Source organism: Oryctolagus cuniculus, chromosome X (assembly GCF_964237555.1).
Source record: "Oryctolagus cuniculus chromosome X, mOryCun1.1, whole genome shotgun sequence".
Lineage (NCBI taxonomy): Eukaryota > Metazoa > Chordata > Mammalia > Lagomorpha > Leporidae > Oryctolagus > Oryctolagus cuniculus.
In genome coordinates, this window is record NC_091453.1 from 72778540 (window position 1) to 72794200 (window position 15661).

A 15661-nucleotide genomic window follows, 5' to 3' on the forward strand; every position below is an offset into this window, starting at 1 on the left:
ATATGACAAGTCTGCAGAAATACTGCCTTCTTATTTGATGCCAGTGTATGATCAAGTTCCTTGGATTTTTAACTGGTATTTATGTTACAGGCAGAATGTTAAATCAGGAATTGTAAACAATTCCTAGGCAATGTGTATAATGTTTGTAAGTCATTCCTAGAAATTGTTCACAATGCCTGTAACATATATGCAACTAGCAACATACCTGAAATATATAGGAAACCTTCAAGATGCTAACTGGCCATCCCTATGAAGTCCCTGGATTGCAGCAACATTTGTTTTATCGATTCTACTTGTTTATCTGTTTGTATGTCTAGATATTAACCATAATTCTTGTATTGATAGTGCTACTTTATTTTCATAGCTGTCATAGATTTCTGGGTTTTTACCAGTTGTTTGGTGATCCAGAGCTCATTTTAAGAGGGACTAGGAATAAAAGAAAACAGTACCTAGAAATAAAGGGGATCTTGTTTGTCAGATGCTCTGACATCCAGATCCATTATTCCTGTTCATAAACTTTAGGCCAAGCGTCCCCAGCCCATTCTATCTAAGCAATTTTTGATATCCTAACTCCTCCAAGATTCCCTAGGACACTCAAAAAAACCTAGTAACTTTTACCAACATCTGTCTAAACATAAAATTTCTTGCCTTTCCCTGCTCTAATTTCCTGCTAATGGCCCAGGTATGTTCACAGTATAACTATTTATATATTCAATCCCTGTCAATATATATCTTATTTTCATTTACCATTTTGAAATCATCTACATATTGGTTTATGTCACCATTGTATGTTGTGAGTTATAGTTACATAGCCAGCCTAAACCAGTTTAGAGATGAAGAAAAAAAGGTGAATGGGTCTAGTCTTTGAGTGTTAAGATTATATCAAATTATTGATTAGAATGCTTCACCTTCTCATGCTGGAATATTTCTAATCTACCCAGACAACTAAACTGATTTGGTCAGTTTCAAATTGATTAACAAACCTGGACTATCCCAGGGATCTCAGTAAGTTGTGGCCAGGGAATGAGCTGGCAAGATAGGACGTGAGATCAAGTAGGAAACCTCTGAGAGGTTGGGCAGGGCCTTCTGCCAATTGATCTCAGAATCTAGTATAGGTGTCGAGGAATTGACTAGCCTGGGAAGATGCTGCTAAGCAGTGTTAACAGCCATATAAATGAGACCCTTAATCTGATCAAATGGTGACCCTCACCCCCATTTCCATCTTCACTGTATCCACATATGACCCATTTCTCAGGGTCCAGTTCCAGTCCTTCCCTTCTCTGTAAGGCCCCTCTGGATGCTTCAGAACACACTAATCTGTCTTATCTTTGAACTCCTCCAGCTCTCAAAGTTCATTTGCTTTGCTTTTCTTGCTCTGAATAACTCCGGTCTAATTATGTACTGTATTGTATTCTTAATGTATAACTTGTACTTGTGGTGACCATATTTTCCAAACTAAAAATTGGAATCCATCACCTGAAAATTTAGGTAGACTATTGGAAAGTAGCAGCACCCTAGAAAATGGATTTTTTTCCAACTCTGTAGGTCTCTCAGCTAAGAATAACATAGTATAATATAGTGATTTTTGTTAATAATGCTGACCTTGAGCGATTAAGACAGACTTAAATTATATTCCATCTATTCAATTCATACGTAATTGGTGGTTCTTAAGAATAAGACTGTAAGAAATTATTTATAATCAAATTTGCTTCACCACAGCATCCTGAATTTTTTCATACTGAGATAGAAGGTTATAAGATACAAATCATTTCCAAACCTAGGAAGTAGGTTTTTTGGGGGCAGGGGTGGGGAGGAGTAATGATCCAAACAATAGAAGGCAAAACAAGATACTCTTGCTAATAAAGTCTATTGAACTTTGAAAGGTCACAAATAAAAACATGGTGATATAGTACTCTTTGCCCCTTTTGCCAAATGCTAATAGCATTTCTTGGCAATTTAGGGAAATTAAAGAGCTCTGAAGTCCCAGCACAGAAAGAGTAATGGTTTTAGATATTCTTTAGATTGAATATCATCAACAAATACTGGAGTCCTTCGGTAAGCATTTCCAAATGTATTTTCTCTAGTAGACAATACTCATGACTAATGGGCCCAAGGGAGGGTGGCATTTGGAGGCCATAATTCACTATGACAGTCTGCAAGCCAGCCACAGAGTAGGTGGTGGGATGCCAACAAAAAATGAAAGAAGGAGATAAAGACTTTTCATCATGTGGCAAGTCACTGGATAAATTTAGAAGATTTATTGGAAAAGTTGGTTCTGTCTCTTCATATTGGAAAAGTTGGTTCTGTCCCTTCATGGTAGGAGGCTAAGCCATGCTTCTAATCATACCTAGATTGTTAAGTAATCTTTGGCACCAATCCTTTGTGCCATGTTTGGCACCAGTGGTCTGATCCTACTAGATGTTAAACTCACTGAGGGTAATGTATGCATCTGATTTTATCCTCTGTCCTCATTCTGCCCCCCTCCATCCCTCTACCCTGCCAAAGCCATGTCTTACACATAGTAAGAGTTCAGTAAGTATTGCTAAAATAATGAACATATTAAACATATAAACAGAGTTCTACTAAACTAGGAGGTAGGGTATAGGGAGGTTCTAAGTACACATTTGTGCATGTTCAAAATAGTTTCCTTGTCTTTGGAAAATTAATATATGCTCATAAAATAACTAAAGTCCTTCTGCCCTTAAGAACTGAATCTAGGTGCTTTCATAAGTATCTGATATTTCAGGCTTGGGAAATTTTTAGGCAGATGCTAGGTTGGCTAATACTTATCAGGGATGTCATGGACGAGGTTCTTGTATTAGGTTGTAATGAGGGTAGTTAAATAAAATAAACTTTAGTGTATTACTTTTGATAAAAGTATCAACATTGTAATATGGCCCAAGAAACATGGTTATAATTCAAAGATGTATTAAAATCTCCCTGGAAAGCTTGTAAAATTTTTGCTAAAGCTTAGATGTTCTTTGTCAGTATAGACTGACAAGTTAATCCTTTATCAAGAAAACAAGAGGTTAAAATTATTCAAATCAGACTTCTTAACTCACTTGGAATAGCTCTTCGTGGACTCCTCCATGCTCACTTCCGTGTTGCCTCAAATGAAAGCCAGCTTAGAAGGCTTAGTAGAACCAAGGACTTCCTGAATCTTCAACTTTTGGGGATTAATGTGCCCTATGTTTGTTGTGATCCCAGTGGAGAACTGAACATTGCGGGGAAAGAGAAGGAGCTGGAAGGCTTTGTTCTTACCCTGGAAGGCTTAGGGGAGAGCTACTTGATTAAGTTGAATTGGCTTTTCCCCCAAAGTATATCACCAATCTTTCTCTGTCCCTTTCCCTTTCTCATTCTCTACTATAAAAAGATAATCAGGCTCTCATCACCTTCTGCTTAGATTCCTGCAATAACTACTTAAGACACTTCTCTGTCTCCATTCAGTTCTCCTCAAATCCAACATCTATACTGTAGCCAGAGGTTTTGTCCTAACACACAAGTATGATCATGTTGTCACTCCCAAGTTTACAAATCTCCAGTGTCTACCCATTGCCTATGAAAGTAGCCTAACTCTGGGAATATCATTCAGTGAGTGCACAGTCTATACCTAATCTACTTTAGTTTTATCTCTCACTACATTTGATTCTCCAGCCTCAAACAATCATTTGATGTTTCTTCAGTATAACACATTCTCACTGATTTATTATTTCCCATACTTTATTCCCTGTCATTTGCCACCTGAAAAAATACTATTTTCTCTTTCTGAATTTTTTCCCAACACTTCCAAGTGGGATTAACTGCTTATTTTCTACTCTCATAGGTGGGGTAGATAAGGATTCATATTCATAATCAGCTTTGTTCAGAAGCAGCCAAAATAGCCTTCCTGGTATAATTTGAATTTGTTGAGAAGATTTCCATCATTAGTACTTTATGTAATTTAAGTACTCAAAGAAACCTTAAAGTCAGCTGGCCCAACCCCTTTCAGACTAAAGAGTGTCCTCCAAGGCCCACAAAGGTGAAATGACTTGTTCAAGTTTACAATGACTGTGTTAAGTTCTTAGGGATAAGTCTGTAGCAGACTCCCATTCTATCCCTTTCTATTTATAACCATTGTTCATCATGATAGATCAAAGTTCTTTTTCAGAATTGTCAATTTAGTCAAAACCTGTGGTTTTGGGTTTATTATTGCCTTCTTCCAGCTTCTTTTTAAATGCAGTAACTCATGAAGGATATTATTTTAAGCCTTCTACTCTTCGAAATAAATTCATTGATCAAATCAATTTCCTCTGCAACAGGAGGCATTAGTGGCAGTAAGTGAGAATATAGGATGAAATAGGAATGAAAAGCATCTTGGACAAGGTTTCCAATTTTTATCCTGAATCATTTTACCTTGAGAAACCAACGGATTAATGGATGCACAGAAGGACTAGAGGAATTTAAAATATTAAATGTCACATTTTTCATCAGTTCCTGAATTACTCTGTCAAGAAAATACTCTATTGATTTTGGTAGTATGATGGTACTAGAAGTATTCAGGTATGGGCCCAGGTGTGTTCTGCATGTAAACAGATGTTAGCAAATTAGAGAAAGTTCAAGGAAATTATTGAAATATAACTAGAATCAGTCAAATAGTCTAGGACTTCTTGATGGATGAAATTTTGAAGGCACTAGGGCAGGGGTGGGGAAACAACTAGCCTACGGGCCATATAAGGCCCACAAAATCATTTAGGCTAAACTTTCTAAGGCAACTACAGGTGGGACTCAAAATTCAGTAAGTCTATAGCAGGCTAATTTTTCAGTGGAATTCACAGCCAGTGAGTATGTTTAAATATCAAAATAGCCTTTGGCAAAAAAAAAAAAAAGTTCCTTACCCCCACTAGGAACAAGGAGATTGCTTTACTGCCTGCTAAGGTCTGAGAGGAAAGAGGCAACTACACTAGCCCAGAAATTGAGAAGGCAATATGTAGTTGTACCAAGAAAAGTAAGACTAATGATATGAAATTCATATGGCTTGGTAGAATATATGCTGACAAGGCAGAAAATATCTTAGCAGACAAAGCTAATGAATGATGGCATCATGTTCTCAGTGGAGGTAATAGAAGCACTGGAACTTGAAAAATGCCGAAGAATATAGAGCATAGGATAGGAAAGTATTGAGAAAAAGCATGAAGCCTTCTAGTTCAGATGACAGGATGGTATTTTTTTTTTAATTCTAAAATTAATAATATTTTAATACTTAAGGGCCACACAGGACTGGTATTTTCTTTTTTCTTTCCTTTTTTTTTTTTTTTTTTGACAGGCAGAGTGGACAGTGAGGGAGACAGACAGAGAGAAAGGTCTTCCTTTTCTGTTGGTTCACCCTCCAATGGCCGCCGCAGCCGGTGCGCTGTGGCCGGCGCACGGCGCTGATCCGAAGGCAGGAGCCAGGTACTTATCCTGGTCTCCCATGGGGTGCAGGGCCCAAGGACTTGGGCCATCCTCCACTGTGGCCTTCCCGGGCCACAGCAGAGAGCTGGCCTGGAAGAGGAGCGACCGGGACAGAATCCGGCACCCCGACCGGGACTAGAACCCGGTGTGCTGGCGCCGCTAGGCGGAGGATTAGCCTATTGAGCCGCGGCGCCGGCCGACTGGCATTTTCTAAGATAGAACTTGGGCCTCAGGAAGTCTGAGCAGATCTATTCCCCAATGTTTGGGCTATTATGGAAAGAGTATTGAGTGGGAGATAAAGGGCAAAATTATTGGTAGATTTTTTCTTTTTTGGTATTTAAAAGCAAGATTTAGGTTGGCACTGTGGATCACTAGGCTAATCCTCTGCCTGCGGCGCCGGCACCCAGGGTTCTAGTCCCGGTTGGGGTGCCAGATTCTGTCCCGGTTGTTCCTCTTCCAGTCTAGCTCTCTGCTGTGGCCTGGGAGGGCAGTGGAGGATGGCCCAGGTCCTTGGGCCCTGCACCCACATGGGAGACCAGGAGAAGCACCTGGCTCTTGGCTTCGGATCGGTGCAGCACATCAGCCATAGTGGACATTTGGTGGGGTGAACCAACGGAAGGAAGACCTTTCTCTCTGTCTCACTGTCTAACTCTGCCTGTTAAAAAAATAAAAAATAAAAGCAAGATTTATTTAAGTCAGAGACCTTCAGCCAGAGGGGGGTGCCAAGAGAGACAAAACCTGAAGGGGCTGGTGGTGCTAGGGCTTTTAAGCACAATTTTGGGGAAGAAGAAAACTTGAGAATTGACTTTACATTCAGTTACACGACAAAGACAAAACTCATCAAAAGACCTGATCTGTAATCTTATTTGCCAAGTGGTGGGATAGTAACTTTTTTACAGCAAACTGTGAGCTCAGAAGTATAGAATTGCCAATCCCTTGCTATTCTCATGGTAAAACTGGAAGCTCCCAAGGAGTGGGGCAGGCACTTGACCTTGCTAAAGGTAACTTTTGGGGAAAGGATTTTGCACCCTCAATTTCCACTAGGACCAACCTGACTCCTAACATTCCCATCCCCAAAAGAATGGACCCTAAGTTCTGTTAGGGTGTATGGGGCAATGACTGCTCTAGCTTCTTCAAACTGAGTGAGGGCAAAGTGTTCCAGCAGAAGGTGGCCTCTTGAGGGGATGCAGTGCCAGCATTCAGAAACTGCTTCCATCTGAGGTTTCATGTACATGGCCATCTAGAATTTCACTGTTTCAAGTCTGGAGAAAATGATGCTAACAAGCAGATTAAACTCACCGGTTCTCAAACAAAGGGCGAAGTCATTATTTGAGGACCTAAGAAAGGTACTGTCCAAGCCACAAAGTTTTCCCATTGAGAGGCAAATAGAAGCTGACAACAGGGGCTTGATAATAATCAGGTGGGCCTTAAGACATGGTATGAGGCCCAAACCTATCTATCTCTTTTCATGGGGTACTGGAAGAGACATCAAAAGGGAGGTGTGAATCTCCTTAGGGGAGGCACCCTGTTGACTTCCATTATATAGCTGGCCTGGGAGGAGAGCTGGCCTGAATAAGAGGTATGTGGCATCTCTAAAAGGAAATTTAGTTTGTGCAATGTTACTGACCCTACTTGGTCCTCACCTGAATAGCGGTGGTTACTTTGTAAGCTTACTTTGTAAGCTGGGTCGAGTGAAGGGCTTTTTACAGTTTAGGGTCAACAGAGTTTGTGGCTCTGACTCAGAAGTCCTTCAAACCCCAGAGCAGTTCCATTTCCAGTAACCCAGCTCTTGGCTGGCAGAGTTGCTAGGGCTCTTCATAAGCTGACTTCTGTGTCCATTTGTAGTCCTGGCTTTCCACATAGAAGCCCAATGCCATTTGGGGTGGACTGGCCTGTTGGATGTCTTTGATGGCGGACCACTGGGCAAAGCAGCCATTAATTAGCCTGCCAGCTATCATTACATTACTCTTACTGCCTAGCTTGCTATTCTTCCTTCTGGTCTTTGGTAAAATAGACCATGGAGGCAGCCTTTAATGTCAGCCAAGGGGGTACTCAGGCCCATCCCTAATCTTTGGTGGCCTGAGCTAGAAATCCATAGTCACAGGCATGTTCTGAGAGTGATTTTTCTGTGAGGTAGATAGTGCCCATGAGGAAAGCTATGTTCTTACTTAAAGATCCAACATGATGACCACCTTACCTATAAATTTTGAAGTCATTAGTAAAATTTTCTCTCCCTTAGTTTGGTTTGAAAAGGGAGGTTTTGCCTGTTTACTGTGCCTTGGCTTTATCTGCTTACAGACCTGTCCCAAAGTACTGAATACAATAGAAGTCAGGAAAAGGAAGTGCTTTGGAACCTAAAAGAGGACACACTTAAATACAGGAGGAACAATGTTTTAACTTCCATGAGCAGTAAACTTGATTTTTAGTGTTTGGAGAATACAAAACTATGGATGACAAATGACTTCAAATAGCCATGTTTAAAATTATAAACTCATTAACCAAGAAGAAGAGGCACTTGCTTACTCCACACGGTATTTTAGAAAGCACATGTAAGATTTTATAAAACATTTATCACTTTTAAGCTTCTGGACCTTTCTCATTAAGATAACCATCATGTCTGATAACAACACAACAAATCATTAGACTTTTTCTTGGACATTTGTATCAGTAGCATTTTACATTATCATAACTTAAAATTTAGTACCACTTCATATCTTGATAGGACATTTAATATAATCCAAATAGCCTTATTAGTTGGTATCTCTACAAGATGAGAGATATACTTTGATATTTCTAGGGGCCCAACTGGAAATATAAAAGTCCAAATAATCTGGAACTTTGATTTTTTGAATGCTTGTCAAAGATGCCAAGAAGGTTTAAAATATCTGGCAGAAATAGGAACCTTTAACATCATGACATAATATAGACCACCTTTGATCATTATTATAAAGTGATCACTCAAATGCTTTAGAATACATAAATATTTAAACAAATTGTAACTCTTAAAGCTCAGTTCTTTTTAAACAATTAGAACTTAACAGAGACATTAAGAGAATACAATAGATTACTTCAACAGAACACAAAATCTATGTCACTTTGGTCATTCCCAAAATTGAAATAAAACCTTAAATGTAAGAGTTAGTGAATGGAATCATCCCATAACGTGAAACAATTTTAACAGAGTCAGAACTAGTGAAGAGAAAATAGCTTATTGGAGCTGGCTAGAAAGCTGACAGAGAGTTGGCAATTAAACAAAAACTATTACAAAGAGATACTGCAGTTTTTAAACAGATTTTTAAAAATATTTATTTATTTATTTATTTGAAAGGCATAGTTACAGAGAGGCAGAGGTAGAGAGAGAAAGGTCTTCTATCTGCTGGTTCACTCCCCAAATGGCCGCAATGGCTGGAGCTGAGCTGAGCTGAAGCAGGAGCCTGGAGCTTCTTTCAGGTCTCCCATGAGGGTGCAGGGGTGCAAGGACTTGAGCCATCTTCTACTGCTTTCTCAGACCAATTCAGAGAGCTGGATCAGAAGTGGAGCAGCCAGGACTTGAACCAGTACCCATAAGGGATACCAGTCCTGGAGGCAGTGGCTTTACCCACCATGCCACAGTGCTGACCCCTTTAAAATAGATTTTAAGACTATTTCAAAATACTTACCAGCATATGTATTGCAAAACCCTTATTGCTTTAACAGAGGATCATATTCTAATTCTATGCTAAAGATAAATAAATTTAATAGCTTTTGTATCCCAAAATTTCTTTCTTTCATGACTTTCTATGACTTCCTCACACCTTCTTCAACTTACTGAAAACTTTATATCTTTTACATTCCAGTCCAGAGTAAACTAGCCATTAGGATAAAGTAATTCTTACAAACCATGTCCTTTCTTTACTCAAAAAAGTCTTTCCTTCTTAACCTTCCTTACCAAGAACACATTTTTTTATACTTGTGACCTTTTCCATCTGCTGATTTCCTTGATTTATATTTTGAAATAACCCTTTAAATGTCTCCAAATTAAGGCAACATTTTCTAAATTAAGTAACACATTGAATTTCAGCCTTAGTTACTTTCAAGCAGTGTTAAACTATTTGTCATATGTTAACAAACCCAAATAGTTTTTCCCATAGAATATAAGGTGCTAAGAGTACCAAAGTTTACATTTAGAGACATATATCTCATTTACCTTTACCCAATTTACATTTAGCAATTATACCCAGATGACTTAAGATGCTGATAATGTATCATACCTTTATCTAAATTAAGGTCAAAATTATATTTATATGGAATTCTAGTCCTTTCTATAAAACTCTAGCTATAAATCGGTGACATTAAACCTGAGATTGCAAAATCCACCTTAGAGGGGCTATAACAAGTGCTGATTACCCATTGCTATTTCATCAGAAACTAGTTCAACCAAGTTGAAAAGCAAGTTCTGCAACTTACAAAGCAATATTTTTTTTGACAGGCAGAGTTAGACAGTGAGAGAGAGAGAGACAGAAAGGTCTTCCTTCCATTGGTTCACCCCCCAAATGGCCGCTACGGCCAGTGTACTTCACCGATCTGAAGCCAGGAGCCAGGTGCCTCCTCCTGGTCTCCCATGTGGGTGCAGGGCCCAAGGACCTGTGCCATCCTCCACTGCCCTCCCGGGCCACAGCAGAGAGCTGGACTGGAAGAGGAGCAACCGGGACAGAATCCGGCGCCCCAACCGGGACTCGAACCCTGGGTGCTGGTGCCGCAGGCGGAGGATTAGCCTAGTGAGCCACGGCGCCGGCCTAATCCATATATATTCAATAGCATCTGAGGTTATTGGCCCCAGATTCTTGTCTAGAATCCCCTGGGCAAAATCGCAACAACGGGGGCAATGGTCACCTGATTAAAAAAAACTCTCCTCCACCAAGGATTAAAAGCCTCAACAATAGTCAAGGGATTAAAAGCCTCAACAATAGTGAAACACAATAACCAAGGGACCCTGATGGCTCACTAAATAGACCCAAGGACCCCGTGATGGACTCTGGAAAAGAATTCAATGCATATCGAAGCACTTGCAGGATAATAGAGGCAAGAGGCCATTCAGGAGACAGAGTTCTGAGACAGGTAGTCAGAGTAGAGGGGCTGACACTTTTCATAACTAACTTAGGCCTACTTCTCCACCCTCTAGGTTGTAATTAGTCCAGGTAGTGGTGCAGAAAAAGATGAGACTTTTTTTTTCAACTCAGGGATCAAAGAAATCTCAAAGTTTGCTTCCTGGCCATCCAGCAAGATGATCCAACATTGGCTGGAATTGAACTCGCATGGGATCTGAGTCACGTTGGAGTTGCTATACAAGTTACGGCACCAAAATGTCACAGGTGGAGAAAAGATTATCTTGGTTCTTTGTCTCACAGGGAACAAGAACTTCCAAGTAGACAAGGTAAAGACAAAAGCAAGATACATTTAAAAGCAAGATTTATTTAAGTCAGAGACCTTCAGCCAGAGTGGCCTGGAGGGGGGCTCCAAGAGAGGCAAAACCTGAAGGGGCTAGTGTTATTGGGGCTTTTTAAATTTTAACTTTAGATTGAATATTTTCCAGATCTTCAGATACAGAAATCAGAAGTCGGGGCTGGTGCTGTGGCATAGCAGCACCGGCATCCATATGGGCACATGTTCCAGTCCTGTCTGTTCCACTTCCAATCCAGCTCCCTGGTAATGAGCCTGGGAAAACAGCAGAAGATGATCCAAGTACTTGAGTCCCTGCACTCACATGAGAGATCCTGATGAAGCTCCTGGATCCTGGCTTTGTTCTGGCCCTAGCCCCAGCCATTGCAGCCATATACAGAGTGAACCAGTAGATGGAAGAGCTCGCTCGCTCGCTCACTCTCTCTCTCTCTCTCTGTAATTCTGCCTTTCAAGTAAATAAATAAATCTTTCTAAAAAACAGAAGTGGTGTTATATTTTTTCTTTAATTTTTTATTTCTAGAATTTTTGTTTTGGTTTTACTTTCAGAAGTTTATGGTATGTCTTGGCAAGAATTTCTTTAGGTTTTCCTATTTGACGTTCACACAGCTTGTTGAATTTGTGGGTTTATGTCTTTCAACAAATTAGGGAAATTTTCAATTCTTTCTCCTTTTCTTCTGGGACCTGACAATACGAATGTTGGATTTTTTGTTATTGTCCCACAAGTCCCTGAGACACTACTTTTTTTGCCCCAGTTTATTTCTTCAGATTGAGTAACTCCTACCTATATATTCCCAAATTCACTAATTCCATCTTCTTACATCTACACTTGACTATTGAATCTAACCTGTGAATTTAAAAAAAAACTTAGCATTCTAATTTTTTCAGTACTTTCTATTTCTTTATTATAATTTCTATTTCCTTACTGTGATTTCATGTTTTCATGTATTTCAAATGAACTTGTAATGCTTATTAAGTCATTTTATGATTTAAAATTCTTGTCGCTATAAAATCCTTGTCAGATAACTCCAACAACTGATTTGTTTTGGTGTTGGCATCAGTTGATTGTTTTTTATCATTAAAATTCTGATTTTCTTTTTCTTGGTATGGCAAGTGATTTTTAAAATTATATTTTAGACATTTTGTCTCTTATGTCAGTAGATTCTGGGTTCTAGTTAAAATTTTAATTTTAGCAGGTTAAGTTTAGCATCCAGGTTCTATTTGCCCACTTTTGTGAACTATGCTTTCAATGACAGTCTGATTTTCAGAACATTTCCAGTGCTATTCTGATCTGCTTGATCTGCCTTTTGCTACTGGGTCTCCCACTGGTCTCCACTGGTACTGCTTGAAGGACAAAAGAGGCTTCCTCAGGCAAGGCCACCTAGTGATTTCAAGTGAGAAATGGAATCATCTCTGCCCACTTCCCCTGGTCATTTCTTATCAGTAGACAGATTCAACCCCTTGCCTGTGGTGCTGGTCTGGCCTTATTTTGTGTGTTCTGCAGAATGAATGAACTTATCTCTACCACCTTCTATTGCTAAATTAGAGGTCAGAAGATTCCAGGCCTAGATTATTTTATCACTATTTATTATGATGATGATTTATGACTATTGAATGGTGTGATATAAGGCTCCCTGACTGTCTTTTTTATGAACCTGGGAGCTCCTAAGCAGCTCTACCTTTTCGAGTTCTCCTTTTTCTGTTACCATCATTCTTAGTGGGGGCAAAGGGAAAATTTATGAATTTATGCTTTCTTTCCTGGACAGAAAATCCTAAGTGTATATCCCTCCTTTACTTTTACTTGTACAACGAAAGCCATTTTAAGTGGTGACTAGAGTGTGGGACTGACTTTGGTTGAGGATCAACACAATATAGGATAGATCTTGAGAATGTACAAAGGGCTATGAAATTTACGTGAGAAACAGGAATGGTCTGAGCAACTTCATCTTATTTCTAGAGTAGTATGAGTCCTGTTTCAATTTAGCCATTTGTATAAATCCTTTGAACTATTGGAGCAATAACAGGAGGTCAGCCTACACTGCTTTGAGTATTTGAGGTAATTGTACACATTGTGGAAAGCTCTGGAAAAAGGCAGAGTAGAGGAATTCCCTGGATTTTGACCTGAAGTAAGTATGTAAAGTAGAGTTCAGATGAAGCATGTTGCAATGTTGTAAAAGACCTTTGCCCCATTGAGGAAGGCTACCTTATAGGGAAGCCTTATAAATTGTCTTATTGGTAAATTGCGTGCATTACCTGATTGTCAATTTGAAACTGGCATGTTATGGATAAGTATACCCAACACTGTAGAAAATAGAGTTTCAAAGGTAGAACTGAAACAGGATGGGCTATATGCTCTCCAAAGTGTCTTCTGGCTTTAAAATACCCCAGCAGATTGGGACAGTGACCTTTATAATCAGTTGTCATTTTGAGTCACCCTCTCAAAAGGTTTCCATTTCTGGAGGAACCATGACATAGCTTGTTGGGTTGAACTCAATTATTATTGCTATTTCTGGCCATGGTTACTGTTTTTCTCTTGGTTCTCTCAACTGATCTTTGTCTGCAGTGACTATGTGCATCTTTTGTTTTTTCCTTCTATATAGTCAGTATAGTTTGGGATTTTACCTTGATTTATCTTTGTAACTCATAAAATACAGAGTCCAGCATTGGAAATTATTATCTAAAGTGTGGTTTTATTAGTAAAGCTAGTAACTTTTATTTTTTTAAACTTCTATTTAATAAATATAAATTTCCAAAGTACAGCCTTTGGGTTACAGTGCCTCCCCCCACCCCATAACTTCCCTCTCACACGCAACCCTCCCATCTCCCGCTCCCTCTCCCATCCCATTCACATCAAGACTCTTTTTCAATTATCTTTATATACAGAAAATCAATTTAGTATATACTAAGTACAGATTTCAAGAGTTTGCACCCACACAGAAACACAAAGTATAAAGTACTGTTTGACTACTAGTCACACTGTTAAATCAAATAGTACAACACATCAAGGACAGAGAACCCACATGGGGAGTAAGTGCACAGTGACTCCTCTTGTGGATTTAACAATTGACACTCTTCTTTATGGCGTCAGTAATCACCCGAGGCTCTTGTCTTGAGTTCCCAAGGTTATGGAAGCCTTTTGAGTTCGACAACTCTGATCTGATTTAGACAATATAATAGTCAAAGTGACAGTTCTCTCCTCCCTTCAGAGAAAGGTACTTCCCTCCTTGATGGCCCATTCTTTCTGCTGGGATCTCACTCACAGAGATACTTCATTTAGGTTTTTTTTTGTTGGCCAGAATGTCTTGGCTTTCCATGCCTGAAACACTCCCATGGACTTTTTACCTGGATCCGAATGCCTTAAGGGCTGATCCTGAGGCCAGAGTGCTGTTTAGGACATCTGCCATTCTATGAGTCTGCTGTGTATCCCACTTCCCATGTTGGATCATTCTCTCCTTTTTAATTCTATCAGTATTAGCAATCACTAGTCTTGTTTATGCGATCCCTTTGACCCTTAATCCCATCACCATGATCAGTTATGAACTGAAACTGATCACTTTGACTAGTGAGATGGCGTTGGTACATGCCACCCTGCTGGGATTGTATTGGAATCCCTTGGCACATTTCTAACTCTACCATTTGGGGCAAGTCTGATTGACCATGTCCCAAATTGTACATCTCCTACCTCTCTTATTCCCACTCTTATATTTAACAGAGATCACTTTTCAGTTAAATTTAAACACCTAAGAATAATTGTGTGTTAATTAAAGAGTTCAACCAATAGTATTAAGTAGAACAAAAAAAATACTAAAAGGAATAAAGTATTAAGTTGTACCTCGACAGTCAGGACAAGGGCTGATCAAGACATTGTTTCTCATAGTGTCCATTTCACTTCAACAGGTTTCCCCTTTGGTACTCGGTTACTTGTCACCGATCAGGGAGAACATATGATATTTGTCCCTTTGGGACTGGCTTATTTTACTCAGCATAATGTTTTCTAGATTAATCCATCTTGTTGCAAATGACTGGATTTCATTTCTTTTACTGCTGCATAGTATAATATAGAGTACATATCCCATAATTTCTTTATCCAGTCTACTGTTGATGGGCATTTAGGTTGATTCCAAGTCTTAGCTATTGTGAATTGAGCTGCAATAAACATTGAGGTGCAGACAGCTCTTTTATTTGCCAATTTAATTTCCTTTGGGTACATTCCAAGGAGTGGGATGGCTGGGTTGTATGGTAGGGTTATATTCAGGTTTCTGAGGAATCTCCAGACTGACTTCCATAGTGGCTTGACCAGTTTGCATTCCCACCAACAGTGGGTTAGTGTCCCTTTTTCCCCACATCCTTGCCAGCTTCTGTTGTTGGTAGATTTCTGTATGTGAGCCATCCTAACGGGGGTGAGGGGAAACCTCATTGTGCTTTTGATTTCCATTTCCCTGATTGCTAGTGATCCTGAACATATTTTCATATGTCTGTTGGCCATTTGGATTTCCTCTTTTGAAAAATGTCTATTGAGGTCCTTGGCCCATCTCTTAAGTGGGTTGTTTGTTTTGTTGTTATGGAGTTTCTTGATCTCTTTGTATATTCTGCTTATTAATAAATATAAATTTCCAAAGTATAGCTTATGTATTACAATGCCCCCCCCATAACTTACCTCTCACACACAACCCTCCCATCTCCCACTCCCTCTCTCATTCCATTCGCATCAAGATTCATTTTCAATTCTTTATATACAGAAGATCAATTTAGTATATATTAAGTAAAGATTTCAACAGTTTCCAGCCACACAGAA

General features: G+C 39.4%; 1 long non-coding RNA gene and 1 other non-coding gene across 12 annotated transcripts in view; both read left to right on the forward strand.

The window, feature by feature from the left end:
• LOC103351910 (uncharacterized) overlaps positions 1–15661 on the forward strand; it is a 77614-nt gene that overhangs the window by 47592 nt on the left and 14361 nt on the right. For 4 of the 11 annotated variants that reach the window (XR_011385464.1, XR_011385465.1, XR_011385466.1 and 1 more), the window contains one exon: positions 1–15661. This exon is cut by the window's left edge; it is cut by the window's right edge and continues 12499 nt beyond it. The exons of 5 other annotated variants lie outside the window; for them this stretch is intronic. This is a non-coding gene — a long non-coding RNA (uncharacterized lncRNA). 2 more of the 11 variants (XR_011385463.1, XR_007912098.2) reach the window with 2 other exon arrangements.
• Positions 112–174, forward strand: MIR384 (microRNA mir-384). The gene has a single exon (NR_162633.1). It is a non-coding gene; the product is annotated as a microRNA mir-384 (primary transcript).